General features: G+C 38.5%; 1 long non-coding RNA gene across 1 annotated transcript; it reads left to right on the top strand.

The window, feature by feature from the left end:
- Window positions 1-7693: 7693 nt before the first annotated feature.
- On the top strand, window positions 7694-12265 carry LOC131733447 (uncharacterized). Its single transcript, XR_009326306.1, has 3 exons — window positions 7694-7812; window positions 10286-10438; window positions 12166-12265. It is a non-coding gene; the product is annotated as an uncharacterized LOC131733447 (long non-coding RNA).
- Window positions 12266-15404: the final 3139 nt, after the last annotated feature.

Below are 15404 nucleotides of genomic sequence, written 5' to 3'. Positions count from 1 at the left end.
GAGGTCCTTTTCCCCTGCTAATTAATAGAGATTGGATATTCATAACTGAATATCCTTCTGTAGGTTTTGTGACAAGTTAATGTACCGTGATGTTTGCAGTTACTGATCATAGATCACGTAGCCAAGAGGTACATTTAGCTTTCATTACTGAATCTTTTGTAAGGCAATACAAAATTTCACCAACAACCCACTCTTTCAATAAAGAACTCCTGAGAAACATCAAACACCTTTTATTACACCTGTTGCAATTAGGCTTAAGTACTTTTATTAATAGAGATCAATGAAGAAGTCTTAATTAAGCATTGAGATCTCCATTCATCAGTATTTGCATACTCTCCATTTAAAATATAGAACCAAAATATCTTCAAGTGGAGCAGTGCTAATAATGTGCTAACAAGAGGTAGGAACATGGATTTGAAAGCCTTGGTTAGCTCTTGCGAATGATTTAATAGTTAACAAAGACAAACCCTTGAGATAGTCATCCCTTTCCAGTGAGTGTGTGCAATGTGAGCAGTACATACTACAGTTAAATATAGCAAAGAGTGAGAGAAAGTGGAAAGTGACTCAGTGGAGCATAATGAACTTACTAAAAAGGTAAACACAGGAGCATAGTCGGTAGCATACGTCCCCCACTTCTGCTCTCATTTTAATATAAGAGCCGTCTTATAAAACAAATTGATTACCATGACATATATAGTTTGTGTGTGATATACAGACAGACGGATGGACGGACCGAGAGACACCATATATCCACAGAATCTGATATTATTTATAGTCCATGCTAAATAATGTTAATATCAGATTTCATGACTAGGGGAGAAGCGTTTTTCCTAATACAGTATATGGAGAACTCTGTGAAGTACTGCCACCTCTACATCCCCTCAGAGCTGGTGGCTTGCTGGTTTTCAGCTGGTCATGCTGGTTCAGGCCAGTTAAGGAGCTGGTTGAACTGGTCCAAGAAGAAAATGGTTCATTGAAACTCCTTTACTGTAAAGATCTAAAGTCAGCTGCTTGCTGTCGACATCATATATTTGCACATCACTGTATAAATGCTATGAGCCCAGTAAGAGACCAGTGAATATTTGTTGCCATTTCCAGCTCTTCTCTTCTGATGGACTCCTGCGTGTTGGGGTTACCATTAGTCTGATATTGATTTATCAGTGTTAAAAACATACAATTTCCATGGAATGACTTTACTGACATGTATAACCTACTGCAGCTGTAGTACCCAGAGCATGTCTGTTTAATTCCCAGAGTGACAAAGTGAAGGCTGCTGGAAGGAGGAAATGTGTGTGTTGGGAATGTAAACAAACTGGACAGCCAGCAAAGACTTCTAAATCTAACAGGGAGGCATGGCACGAACCGGAGTCCAGGCACACAGCAAGCGAGCGTCTTAAACACTGTGCAACACAGCCGGGCTCATCTGCATTTGTGGTTCGACAGTTTTTAACCTCATCTCACCGACAGGAGTCAGAATCTGTTCCGACAGTGCATCATACAACTGCCGTTACATAAAGAAATGTTTTAGAAAGAAAGAAAGAAAGAAAGAAAGAAAGAAAGAAAGAAAGAAGGAAAGAAGGAAAGAAAGAAAGAAAGAAAGAAAGAAAGAAAGAAAAAGAGCTGGTTCTCTGTCAGTTCAAGGTTAATATAATTTCATGGCTTAAAGTGCATAAGCTCCTGTTATTCCCAAAATGAAGGAAAGAACCATTAGAATTCCCCCACCTCCTGAATACATCAAAGTCAGGTCTTTTCAATAGAGCACAGCACCGTGGTAATGTGTTGCGCTCCATAATGGTATTGCAGTGCCTGTGCCGATCCTCACATGAATTTGCCGTGGATTCTACAAGGGATGGTGCCAATTGAAGTGAATCAGCATGTCTCCCAAGCTAACAAGGCTATTTCTACTGGGAACAATGGTGACTGAAGTAAAGTCAGAATGTCCATTATAGCTGGTGTGGCAAACTTTACTATTCCAAATCTGCAGCTCTTTGTAAAAAGACTATATTTTAAGAAAGTTGGTAAAGCACAATGGGTCTACAACTGAACATTTCCCTTATTAATAATAATAATAATAATAATAATAATAATAATAATAATAATAATAATAATAATAATAATAATGCATATTTGCTAGCGCTCTTCTCAGTGGTTCTGGGCTCTGTAGCTCTCATACTGAGGTATAAGAATTGTTCTCTTCACCTGGCTTTGAGTTTGTTTGGGTATCATTAGTGCTGGCACTGAACAGTCTTCCTCATTCCACACTGTGACATTTCAACCTTCAGCCCCACCTACATTATTATATTTAGACAGAGAGAGTGGCACAGATGAACGCTTCCATTGTCACATGACTTGATTGGAACGGTGAGGGCTGCAGGGCCCAGCGCTTACAAAATCATGTGAAGGCAGGTAGACAAAAATGATAAGAATTCAATATTGGAGCAACAGAACCACTGAGAAGGATTGCAAACACTATAAAACAGTAAGGGGGTGTACAAAAACAACTCACTAGAGCAGCATTAGGTGCAGCTTTTCTTTGTTCTCGGGTTTGTTTGTGTATTTTCTTTTCCTGATGTTTCGTTCAACACTCTTCAGGATTACTATCATGCGTTAATCCAGACAGGGACTCACACTGACACGCAACAAATACAGACCACATCCAAATGGGATTTAAACAAGAGTCGAACAAGAGGCCAAGCAACACCCAATTAGAGCGAGGAAAGCCTGCTAAGAACAAACGAGACTTTAAAAAGAGATTTTAATAAGATGTAATCTTTCTTATAACGACCACTCGAGGGACTGTGTGTATGTGTGTGTATGTCTATATATATATATATATATATATATATATATATATATATATATATATATATATATATATAATATCTATATATATATATTATATATATATATATAGATATATATATATATATATATATATATATATTGCCAAAAGTTTTGTATCGCCTTATATAATTAAATAATTTTGTGTCATAAAGGCAAATGAAATCTACTGAATAATATTATGTTAACATATTGAATTACACACTGCTTTGTAGTTTTCCATATACTTAATGAAAAACTGACAGCATTTAAAAAACTGGACATTTTGAAATCTAACATGAAATACTGTACTACTGTTGAAGCTGACACCCTGGGATCCTTCAAGAAGCTGCTTGATGAGATTCTGGGATCAATAAGCTACTAACAACCAAACGAGCAAGATGGGCCGAATGGCTTCCTCTTGTTTGTAAACTTTCTTATGTTGTTATGTTCTTATGTTATGGCTTCCGGTAGACTTTTGCAATATCATTTTGTAGATTCTTTGATTGCACTATCTTAATAAAAGATCTAAATTATGTTCATATATTTTTTTGTTTTTTTTAATTATATCTCAATCCTAAATTTCTAGGTCATGCAACTTTTGGCCGTAGCTATAGTGTGCAAATGTATTAAGATTTGCCTTTTATATCCTTTACGATATATATATATATATATATATATATATATATATATACAGACGTGCTCAAATTTGTTGGTACCCTTACAGCTCATTGAAATAATGCTTCATTCCTCCTGAAAAGTGATGAAATTAAAAGCTATTTTATCATGTATACTTGCATGCCTTTGGTATGTCATAGAATAAAGCAAAGAAGCTGTGAAAAGAGATGAATTATTGCTTATTCTACAAAAGATATTCTAAAATGGCCTGGACACATTTGTTGGTACCCCTTAGAAAAGATAATAAATAATTGGATTATAGTGATATTTCAAACTAATTTGTTTCTTTAATTAGTATCACACATGTCTCCAATCTTGTAATCAGTCATTCAGCCTATTTAAATGGAGAAAAGTAGTCACTGTGCTGTTTGGTATCATTGTGTGCACCACACTGAACATGGACCAGAGAAAGCAAAGGAGAGAGTTGTCTGAGGAGATCAGAAAGAAAATAATAGACAAGCATGGTAAAGGTAAAGGCTACAAGACCATCTCCAAGCAGCTTTATGTTCCTGTGACAACTTTTAAGAAGTTTAAGGTCCATGGAACTGTAGCCAACCTCCCTGGGCGCGGCCGCAAGAGGAAAATCGACCCCAGATTGAACAGAAGGATAGTGCGAATGGTAGAAAAAGAACCAAGGATAACTGCCAAAGAGATACAAGCTGAACTCCAAGGTGAAGGTACGTCAGTTTCTGATCGCACCATCCGTCGCTTTTTGAGCGAAAGTGGGCTCCATGGAAGAAGACCCAGGAGGACTCCACTTTTGACAGAAAAACATAAAAAAGCCAGACTGGAATTTGCTAAAATGCATATTGACAAGACACAATCCTTCTGGGAGAATGTCCTTTGGACAGATGAGTCAAAACTGGAGCTTTTTGGCAAGTCACATCAGCTCTATGTTCACAGACGAAAAAATGAAGCTTTCAAAGAAAAGAACACCATACCTACAGTGAAACATGGAGAAGGCTCGGTTATGTTTTGGGGCTGCTTTGCTGTGCCTGGCACAGGGTGCCTTGAATCTGTGCAGGGCACAATGAAATCTCAAGACTATCAAGGCATTCTGGAGCGAAACGTACTGCCCAGTGGCAGAAAGCTCTGTCTCAGTCGCAGGTCATGGGTCCTCCAACAGGATAATGACCCAAAACACACAGCTAAAAGCACCCAAGAATGGATAAGAACAAAACATTGGACTATTCTGAAGTGGCCTTCTATGAGTCCTGATCTGAATCCTATCGAACATCTATGGAAAGAGCTGAAACTTGCAGTCTGGAGAAGGCACCCATCAAACCTGAGACAGCTGGAGCAATTTGCTCATGAAGAGTGGGCCAAACTACCTGTTAACAGGTGCAGAAGTCTCATTGAGAGCTACAGAAAACGTTTGATTGCAGTGATTGCCTCTAAAGGTTGTGCAACAAAATATTAGGTTAGCGGTCCCATCATTTTTGTCCATGCCATTTTCATTTGTTTTCTTATTTACAATATTATGTTGAATAAAAATCAAAAGCAAAGTCTGATTTCTATTAAATATGGAATAAACAATGGTGGATGCCAATTACTTTTGTCAGTTTCAAGTTATTTCAGAGTAAATTGTGCATTGTTCGTTTTTTGTGGAGGGGTACCAACAAATTTGAGCACATCTGTATATGTATATAAAATATATGTATATATATATCGACACCTATTATCGGGTATGTGAGAAGTGGTATAGACTCCACAAGGTGCTGGAAAGTGTATTGGGGGATTTTAATCTTTTCAGTCATTATTATTTCACACAATTGGTGCTCAAGGAGACACCTGCAGGGCTGGCCTTTGTCCTCCAGAGGCCAGCAGCTCGCTGAAATCTGCTCTTGAGTTCTTGGGTGTAAAGAGGCAGTTGACTTGATCGATCGGAGGACGCACACTGACCTTCAGTTCTCCTGAGTTGTTGTGGGTAATTGCTGCGGTGAGGGAGCATAATTGAACATTCTGAATTGGGGAGGTTAGAATGATTGGGTGCACTAAAAAAAGAAATCAAGTTAAAGATCATTTGGGGAGGGTAATGGTAGAGTAAGTGCACTCTGCAATAGACATGCATAGTCCCCATGGTAAACTACAGGCTAAAATGATACAATGCTTCTCAAATCAGGAAAGAACAGATCAATACAAATATCAAATTGGCACTTTCCACTGTACCAGGAGCCCTTTCCTTGCCTCTCACTATTCCTGTCACAAGTTTAAATCCAAGCCAGTGAATGGAAAAATGGAGATAAAAGCCAGCAGAATCACTTGCAGCTACAGACATTACAGGCCTTTATAGATTCTTTTAAGCAGCAATTCACTGGAGTGGCTATTTCAATAGCCTCTGATTACTGCTGTCAGACCAAGTTCAGAGGAGTGGAACATAGCGATTCCATTCTCCTCTATAGACACGCTCACACTTCCCTCTGCCCAGGATGGACTGGACTATGCCAAATTTGCACAATAGCATTGCTGACTGTATATGTGTTTTTTAATACTGGATGCAATTTTAACATGTTTGCTTAAGTTTTACTATATGTTACTATGCAGTGTGTAGGGTATCTATTGCTGAAACACACAGTGTGAAGAGTGCCTCTTATTGTAAAATATGCAAAAGTACATCTTGTATTAGCATACACCTTACATGCAGAGTACTATATAAGCTTATTATAAGTCCCAAAAATTTAAATTGCCCAGGAAATGCTATTAAACGTAAAAAGTGCACATAAAAAAAATCCTTTACAAGAATATGTCATGGTTTAAACATCTAGAATGTTTTGTCACTGACATTCTGTGAGATCTTGGCAAAGTTCTAAGTGTATTTCCTACTAATGCATTCTAATGGGGACATGACTTATAATGTATACGAGATAATATAATGATATCTCTTACAATAGGACAGACTACTTAGATATCCTGTAGAAGTGTATAAGTCACAAAAAATATTGTACCCAGGATAGTGCTCCATGCACAGGATGACATCTATATATAGAGCAGAGGCTGGACACAAACCAGAAGAAACAGACACACCACAAACGAGCATCTTAACCACTATGCAACAGCTGGGCTTCTACAGCTTTTAAACTGACAGGAGACAGAATCACTAACAACAGTGTATCACACAGCACTCCTCCCCCTTTAGGCTCAGCGATTGGTTGCAGCCAAGTGGAGGCGGGGCTTGAACCGGTGACCTCACAAGCATCTTAACCACTATGCATAAGAGCCGGGTTCATCTGCATTTGTGGTTTTCGAGCTTTTAAAATCATTTAAACTCACCGACAGGGGGACAGAATCGGTAGCTGCAATGCATTACACAACACTGGAGAAGACGAAATTGTGATTTTTAATATGCTCTGCCAGATTACCTGGAGCTACAGTTCAATAATGTGTTATTGGCATGGCAGCTAAGGCACACAGCAAGGGAATTTAAAAATAAAGAAAAAAGGGTAAAAGTCAGATATGAAAAGAGCATCTGTTAGAAATGTGTTTGAAAACCAAGCAAAACAATGTGAAACAAACAAAGGAGTTTGGTCAAATTCAAAAGTTTAGGGTTTTTTTTTTTTAGTTAGGTTTCCTAAAGCTATATTTTATGTTGCTAAGATTATTTTCATGCTGACCCATAGCACCCAACAGTATGTGTTGGGTGTCGTTTTTCGTCTTACTTGCAGTTTATTGGAATTCCTGATAAGTGGAAAACACTTTTTAATGGGAATTCGCAGCAATGAGACATCTGTCAGGCAAGTGGATTAAACTGCATTGATTGACAGGGAAGGAGAAATTAAGGGGAAAGTTGGCTATTGATTAGTTCACTTTAAAAAAAGAAATCCAGTCCTATGTGTCAAGACAGAGATAGGGATATTGATATTGTTCATTTTTGGGATTTTGACCATATGTATTTATATATATATATATATATATATATATATATATATATATATATATATATATAGTGATGGAGTGTATGTTCCAGACACTAATGTGGAGGCTTTAGGGCCATGGTGTTAGGGACATACACTCCATCTTATGAAATGTGTCTCTGGGTTAATTGTTACTCTGATTGTAAACACTTAAATCCCTGCTCCAACTAATTGTATAATTGTATTTTGTCTAATTGGGTAAATGCGATCAGCTGTGACTGATCAGAGTGAGGGCATAAAAAGCTCCCAGTTAGTTTGATTTCTGATGTGGTTTGGAAGGAGATTTGAGAGTGGATGGTGTGCTGGTGAAAGAGTGGTAAAGTGAAAAAGTAATTCTGATAAACTGACAAAGAGCTAATGGCCTGGGAATAACAGAGATTTCACTTACCCTGCCCTGCGAAAGGTATGGAAATGCATTCACTGTTTCAGTAGCGCCCAAAGAGTGGCTAGATTTTATTTGATTTCATTTGTGTATTTTTGTTTTCTGTATTTCCAATAAAACACACAGCGGTGTTAAAACCAAAGATACTGTGTAATGAGAGTGCTGCAATTAAAGAGACAGATGCTGGTTGGGGAAACTGCACAAAAGCCTGGATAAACGGGGCTGATGCATCACTATATATATATATATATATATATATATATATATATATATATGTGTGTGTGTGGTACTACAATGGGTTAAATAAAGTTCAGTTCCCATGCCTTAATCTCAGAAAGTCTGTTACTGTGTCACTTCATAAGTCATTTAACTAGCAGAGAAAGCAAAAGCAGCTGGAAAGAAGTCATTGAGGGGGTGGGGTCAAGTTCACTCTCCAATTGAAATGACAGCTAGTGTAACCTTAACAGAAGCAAAGTTTGCTAACAGAATTATTTAAGCTAGTGTAGCGCCAGATATCAGGTTAAAATAAAACCTTTACTGGACATTTGAGACCAAGATATACCATGAAAGTGCAGAACTGGTAACATGTATGAAAAGATTTTGCAGATACAGTGGGTACCACAGACCACCCAGTGACCCACATTTCACCTGCCAGACCTGCAAATCGATATTAAACCTGCAGACCCGCGATAGTCACGGTACAGACTGCAAAATAAAACCTATATGTCCATGCACAGCACAAGACTAGAGTCCGAATAAGCACATGAGTGTAGAAAGTGGATTAAACTGAAGTTTATGATCGGCATATGATTGTATGTACACACTCCATTCATTGATGGGTTCTTAATTAAAGTTGCAAATTCTATCATTTTAAGTGAACCAATGTTTGTTTGTTTTTTTCTTCTATTCAAAATGTAATTAATAATTTTGGTCAGATTAATCCTCATCCAATTCCAGTTGATGAATTCCTGTGACATTTAGAATGACAGCATCCAGAACTACATAAAAAGGAGCAACCCCAAAAAACAGTACACACTACACACTCTGAAAGGAATAACACCATTTCAAAGAGGGATCAATACTGCCGGAAATCAATACCTGCAGCGCTCAAGGTGTACTGAGAATAAACTTTTTAATATTAAAAGGCAGAGGGTTGGAAAGGTAACATGATTGATAGATACACACAACACAATACTGGATCACACTCAGCAAGGTGTTTGTGACAGAAAAATAAAAACTCAAATTGAACCATTTAGTGACTCGTGAACATATTTGTTTTTGATAATAAGAGCAAGTATGTCGGTAACATACATCCTCCACCATTACTGCCAATTCAAACGTAGATCAGGCTGAAGAAAAGGTCTATGACCATGACATATCAACAGAATAATACAGAACAGGAGTTACAAAGCTGCATGACAACTTGATAAGCGCAAAAAAAACATATGACATACAGATGGACGAGTATACTGACAGACAGCCTTGTATGCTGTGCTCCCTGGTCTCTCTTGCCTTCTATGTATTTCACCACAGCAGACTTTGTTCCATTTTTGAATGAAGTAGAAGCACTAATAGATAGCCTGTTTCTATATGTTTAACAGGGGCTGAGTTTGAAAGAGAATAATGTAATCCTTATCTCACTAATTTACAATGAGCATGACCACAGCAGCAAGTTGTTTTGTTAACAGATGTCAAATTCACCTTCCCTAATTCTGAGTGTCTGTATAGGAAAGGAAACACACCTATTCTATTAATATGCAGGTGGTTTGTAATTGTGCACAATTTAACACTGCACCCCTAACTAACTTAAATAAAAATGGACCATATATATTTGGCTTAATTGGCTTCTAATGATAATACGAGTTAGTGGTATTTGTTGCTGGTCCTTTGAAATTCGTATTAATTAGAATTGACTGTCCTCCTGTAAGTATCACCATGGTCTATTTTGTGTTACCATACCGGTAGCCTACAGGCTAAAGTAAAAAGAAAGTGTGTTTGATTTTACTACTGTACTGTATACTGTATAGGCGTACTGTTCATAATGTAATGTGTAGCCTACCCAAAACACATTTGTGTTATTTCAGCGCAATGATTTATACATATAAAATACATTGAGCACTATAAATGTATGTGTGTGATTTTTATTGTATTTTTTAAACCTGACACCTCCTAACAAAAAAATGTTTTGATTCTTGCACCCTTGCATGTATAGACGTTAGCCTCCGGGCACCCTCTGCTGCAGCAAACCACAACTCTGCTCCCGCTATTTATTTGAACAATGTCGCACGAGTCTCGAAATAGAATATGAAGCTAATCAATCTTTGTGTAAGACGCTGCAGCAAAGAGAGCATAAAAAAGCAAGCCTGTAGAGGCAGTCTAAAAGTGAGGATTTAGAGTGGTTAATGTTTATTCCCGCAGAGCTAGAATCCATCTATTTATTAAAGCCTGCCTGTGCTCCAGGCTGATAGAATTCTCTAATCACTTATTTTATTAGCTCACAGGTCTTTGATTGGCTGTACAGAATAATCAATATGGAAGAGCCACTGTATTGTGAGCTGGAGCGGAATGATTTTGTATGCTCCACAATTATTTCTGAAGTCTTTTTGGCATCAACCTTGAGGAACCAAAGGAGAGAAAGTCTGAGAAGGTTAGTTTGGCACTATACATCTGAAAACTCCCACCGCCTTTCTCATCTTGAGCACTGCAGAATTTCAGCATGCTCTGTGTCCATACGTCTACAGCAGTGTGGAGAATTCTGACAAGCAACCTTGATATATTTCAACAATATACTGTAGTTTTGAGCAGTATTTTTATATAGTTTTTTCCTAGTTGCTTTGACACATACACACCAATAGCTTTATATATATATATATATATATATAGTTCTACTGCCTGTCGATTTAAGGCTCCAAGTCTGAACATAAGAAGAACATAAGAAAGTTTACAAACGAGAGGAGGCCATCCAGCCCATCTTGCTCGTTTGGTTGTTAGTAGCTTATTGATCCCAGAATCTAATCAAGCAGCTTCTGGAATGATCCCAGGGTGTCAGCTTCAACAACAATACAATGGTAGTCTGGTAGTTGATCACCATGGGAGTTATGCACCCTGAGCCAAAGGAATTTTTTGAAGCGGGCACTATCACTATTAGAAAAATCGCTATTATTAGACCACATTCCCTCAAATTCACACAATCCCTAACTCTAACCACTAGGCCATCTGCTTCCCTCCTCCAAGATGCTCAGCTGTAACCATTTGACCACGTTTCCCCACTCCCAGTCCTTCAGCTCTAACCACTAGGCCACACTGCTTCCAGGGGAGCAAATGTGGTGCTATGGCACTAGATTCTAGCACCAGGGTACCTCATATAGTGCCAGCAATATTACATTGTGGCACCAGTAGACATGTTTAATTTTTTTAAAATTCCTGACCAACCATAGTGATGATAGTTTCTCATTGGGTCTAGACTACTCACATGACTTGCCCACACTGATCATCATACACAGGAGAGAAGGTTTGTGTCGTGTGAAGTTTAAATGCAAAAATTGGTGGCAAACATGTCTTCACAGCGCACTTTTACCCAATTATCAATTAAATCAGCAAGTTAAAAAGACACGTGGGCAATAGTAGACTTAACAGGTAACGATAAAGGCATTTTATGTTTTTCAAATATTGTAAAATAATGTTTCGTGTTCTCAAGCCTCTTCATTTTACCGCAAACATTAAACATATTTTGTTGATTAAAAAATCATCATAGTTTGAATAGATGCATATAATCACGGATTTAAGTAAAAACCAGATCAGTTGTTGCAGCTACTTGTAAATCTAATCATCAATACAATTCATCAGCAATGTGCCCAGCTTTCCTTCTAACTATCCAGTGTAGCTGAATTCATGAGCTCTTGTTTTGTTAATATGTCGAACATTTGGGCTACTCAGGTTTGCTATCTTTGGTTTCTTAATACTGCAATTTTGGTCTTGAGCGATTATACATATAAATATACAGCACACGATTGTGTCTAATACTGTTTAGCACTAAAAATGGTATTAGACACAATACTTTCAAAACAGTTTAGCACCAATTTTCAAAAAGATCTGGACCACACTCTCTGCCTCCCAGCTCCTTAACTCTAGCCACTAGGCCACACTGTTTCCCTCCCAGTCCCTTAGTTATAACCACGAGGCCACACTGCTTCCCTCCCAGTCTCTTAGCTCTAACCACTGAGCTACACTGCCTCCCTCACATACCCTCAGCTCTAATCACTAGGGCTCCAGAAAAGTAATTGAATATAAAAACAGAACTGTTATATTTCAGAGCTATCGGATAATAAGAACTCAGCAGGAGCTCCCACTTTTAATCTTTTTTTTTTTTTTAAGGAGAACCAAGCAAGGAAGAACTCACCCCCAGAAATGCACCAAACAAGGGAGGGGGAGGAGAGAAATAGATGCTTTCTACATTTGTTTGAAGCCAAACAAACACCAGTCAAATCAAGTTATGATTTTCTTTTTTCTTTCTTCTATCTTTTTTTAAAGTTAATTAATAAAATCAGCTGTCAAAGGCACTGGAATATAAATTACAATCATTGCCACAGACTGAATCTCATTTATCTTGTTTCAAAAGGATGGTAAGCCCTGAAACAAGGACTATCGCTTTTCTCTTTTTCTTTTTGTTATTGTATCTATTATCTTTGCACTGGGTTATTCATAACTAAATTCTATTTCATTTTTGCAGCGACATGCTACTGTTTGATTCTCTCCCATTAACAATCACATGGAACATCTGTGAGAGGGTGTCTTTCCCTTTTCATTTTCTTCTGCATGGTGTTGAACTAAAATAAAAGGTTTCTAATCGAATCAGAATATGGGTTATTGGTTCTTGTGTGTCCTGACGGCAAACTAAATCTGGTTAGTGTGCAGCATTTAAAAATCATAATAACTAAAAAAAAATTTGCCCCTGGCAGTACCTAAACGTGTCCAATTATTCTTTCCCCTCACCGCAGCAATTGCCCACACAGCTCAAGAGATCTGAGGGTTCAGTGGGCATTCTCCGATCCTGTGACCGAGCCAGCTTCCTCTTTTTACACCCAGGAACTCGAGAGCGGATGTCAGCAAGCTACCGGCCTCTGGAAGGCAAAGGCCAGCCCTGCAGGTGTCCGCCTAAGCTCACTAGGCACCTGGCCAGCAGGGTCCTCTGTAGCGCGATGAGGAGCAACAGTCCTTGCCAGTTTTGCCTCCCTAACCCACAGGAGTGCCAGAGCCAATGCAATGCTCCCTCCTGAGTCCCCAGCAAAGACAGCAACTTCACACAGGCAGAACATGAACCTGCGCTCCCCTGACTGTATGATTCACCCTGCACACCACACAGGCAGAACGTGAACCTGCGCTCCCCTGGCAGTATGATTCACCCTGCACACCACACAGGCAGAATGTGAACCTGCGCTCCCCTGGCTGTATGATTCACCCTGCACACCATACAGGCAGAACGTGAACCTGCGCTCCCCTGACTGTATGATTCACCCTGCACACCACACAGGCAGAACGTGAACCTGCGCTCCCCTGACTGTATGATTCACCCTGCACACCACACAGGCAGAACGTGAACCTGCGCTCCCCTGACTGTATGATTCACCCTGCACACCACACAGGCAGAACGTGAACCTGCGCTCCACTGACTGTATGATTCACCCTGCACACTACGTGGCTGTGCTTTTACCAAGTGAGCCACTTTGGGATCAGGTACCTAATTCTACCAGCATGGATATGATGGAGAAAAAATCTCGATTTCGATTTTTAAAGAGTAAGTAGTTTCAAGTAACATTTTACAATTTCGTTTTCCTTACAAACATTTACCGCAGTAAATTTGCATAATGATTCAGCATGCTTTTCTCATATTGCTTTACAGTAGTTTACTACTGTAAATAAAAAGAGACAAAGGAATGGACAATGATGAATTATTAACAATGTTGTACTCAAGAACCTCATTTTCTATTGAAAAGCAACACTTCAGCAATTGTGATCTGTGTAGACCTCAGAGCAGATCCGTTTTGTATTGATTCCACACACAGTACCGATCTCTCCACTCATATCAGTCTCTTTTTTTCAGTTCAGCACAAACTTTCAGGGTTACATTTCCATTTGGATCTGTGTTAACCGCTGTTCTCTGGATGTAATTTCATTAAGAAACTGCTTTTTGAATTCATTAATACATTTTCCTGTCTTCGTTCTTGGGAGAATCAGAAACATATTACAATTCTGATAGTACGTGGGTTGCAGAAGAGCTCCATACATACCATAGCCAAAAGAAAAACCTTGCTCATTTTGCACTTCCATAAACTACATAGGTCTCAAAGGTGCAGCAAACATGTATTTTCATTTTGAAAACAGACATCTGTTACTACACTAAGTTCTCAGTTTGTTTGCCTTGCCTTCTAGGAAGTCTGTTACTGCCTTGGTCATTCTACCGCAGCAGTGTATTCTGGGGCATGTTGTTATTTATTGTTATTTTGTTTATTTAGCAGACGCCTTTATCCAAGGTGACTTACAGAGACTAGGGTGTGTGAACTACGCATCAGCTGCAGAGTCACTTACAACTACGTCTCACCCGAAAGACGGAGCACAAGGAGGTTAAGTGACTTGCTCAGGGTCACACAATGAGTCAGTGGCTGAGGTGGGATTTGAACCGGGAACCTCCTGGTTACAAGCCCTTTTCTTTAACCACTGTACCACACAGCCTCCTTGTTACTGGCTGAAAACATGTCAGCCAATAAGGGAAGTAGCTGACTGGTTATTACCTGGAAAGAAGCCAATGAAGGGTGTTTTTATATATATATATATATATATATATATATATATATATATATATATATATATATATATATGTGTCTATATATATATATGTATATATATATGTATATATATGTGTGTCTATATGTATATATATATATATATGTATATGTGTATATATATATATATGTATATGTGTATATATATGTATATGTGTATATATATATATGTATGTGTATATGTATATATATGTATATGTGTATATATATATGTATATATATATGTATGGTGTGAGACAGCAGGGAGGGGGTTAAAACCTCTCTGCAGTAAAAACATGTGCGGAATGCACATTTGTCTTGCTTAATTGTTTGTTAATTGTTTTATTGTTATTCATTACCTGCACCTGGCTACTATTGGAAATTGGAGCCAGGTGCAGGGTATTTAAGGAGAGCAGTTAGTCTGCTCTTGGCTGCTGAGTAGAAGGAGGCAGAAAGAGGTACGCTGCTTCCCAGCAGTCATGAGGTAAAGTGCGGTGTATTAAACCTGTGTGTTTTGTTTTCTGTTTGGTGGGGAAACAGCTTAGCTGTCCCACTCGTAGTCAGGGTGTTCCTGTTTGTTTAGTTAGTGCTCGTAAAGAGCTAGGTGTTTTGTTTTGTATTTTGTTTATTTTGGTGTTTATTAAAAATAGCGCACCAGCGCTTAAAAATCCATTTCTTGTGTGCTGGGTCAAATTTTTAAAGGGGCAACGAACCCGAGTGGGTGAAGTTCATCACATATGGTGTCAGAAAGTGTGGGCGCCCCTATGACCCAGAAAATGGATTTTAAAGAATGAT

The sequence above is a fragment of the Acipenser ruthenus genome, unplaced genomic scaffold (assembly GCF_902713425.1).
Source record: "Acipenser ruthenus unplaced genomic scaffold, fAciRut3.2 maternal haplotype, whole genome shotgun sequence".
In the NCBI taxonomy this organism is placed as follows: Eukaryota; Metazoa; Chordata; class Actinopteri; order Acipenseriformes; family Acipenseridae; genus Acipenser; species Acipenser ruthenus.
Note: the sequence above shows the minus strand (reverse complement) of the source record. Positions and strands in the feature narration are given on the sequence as shown.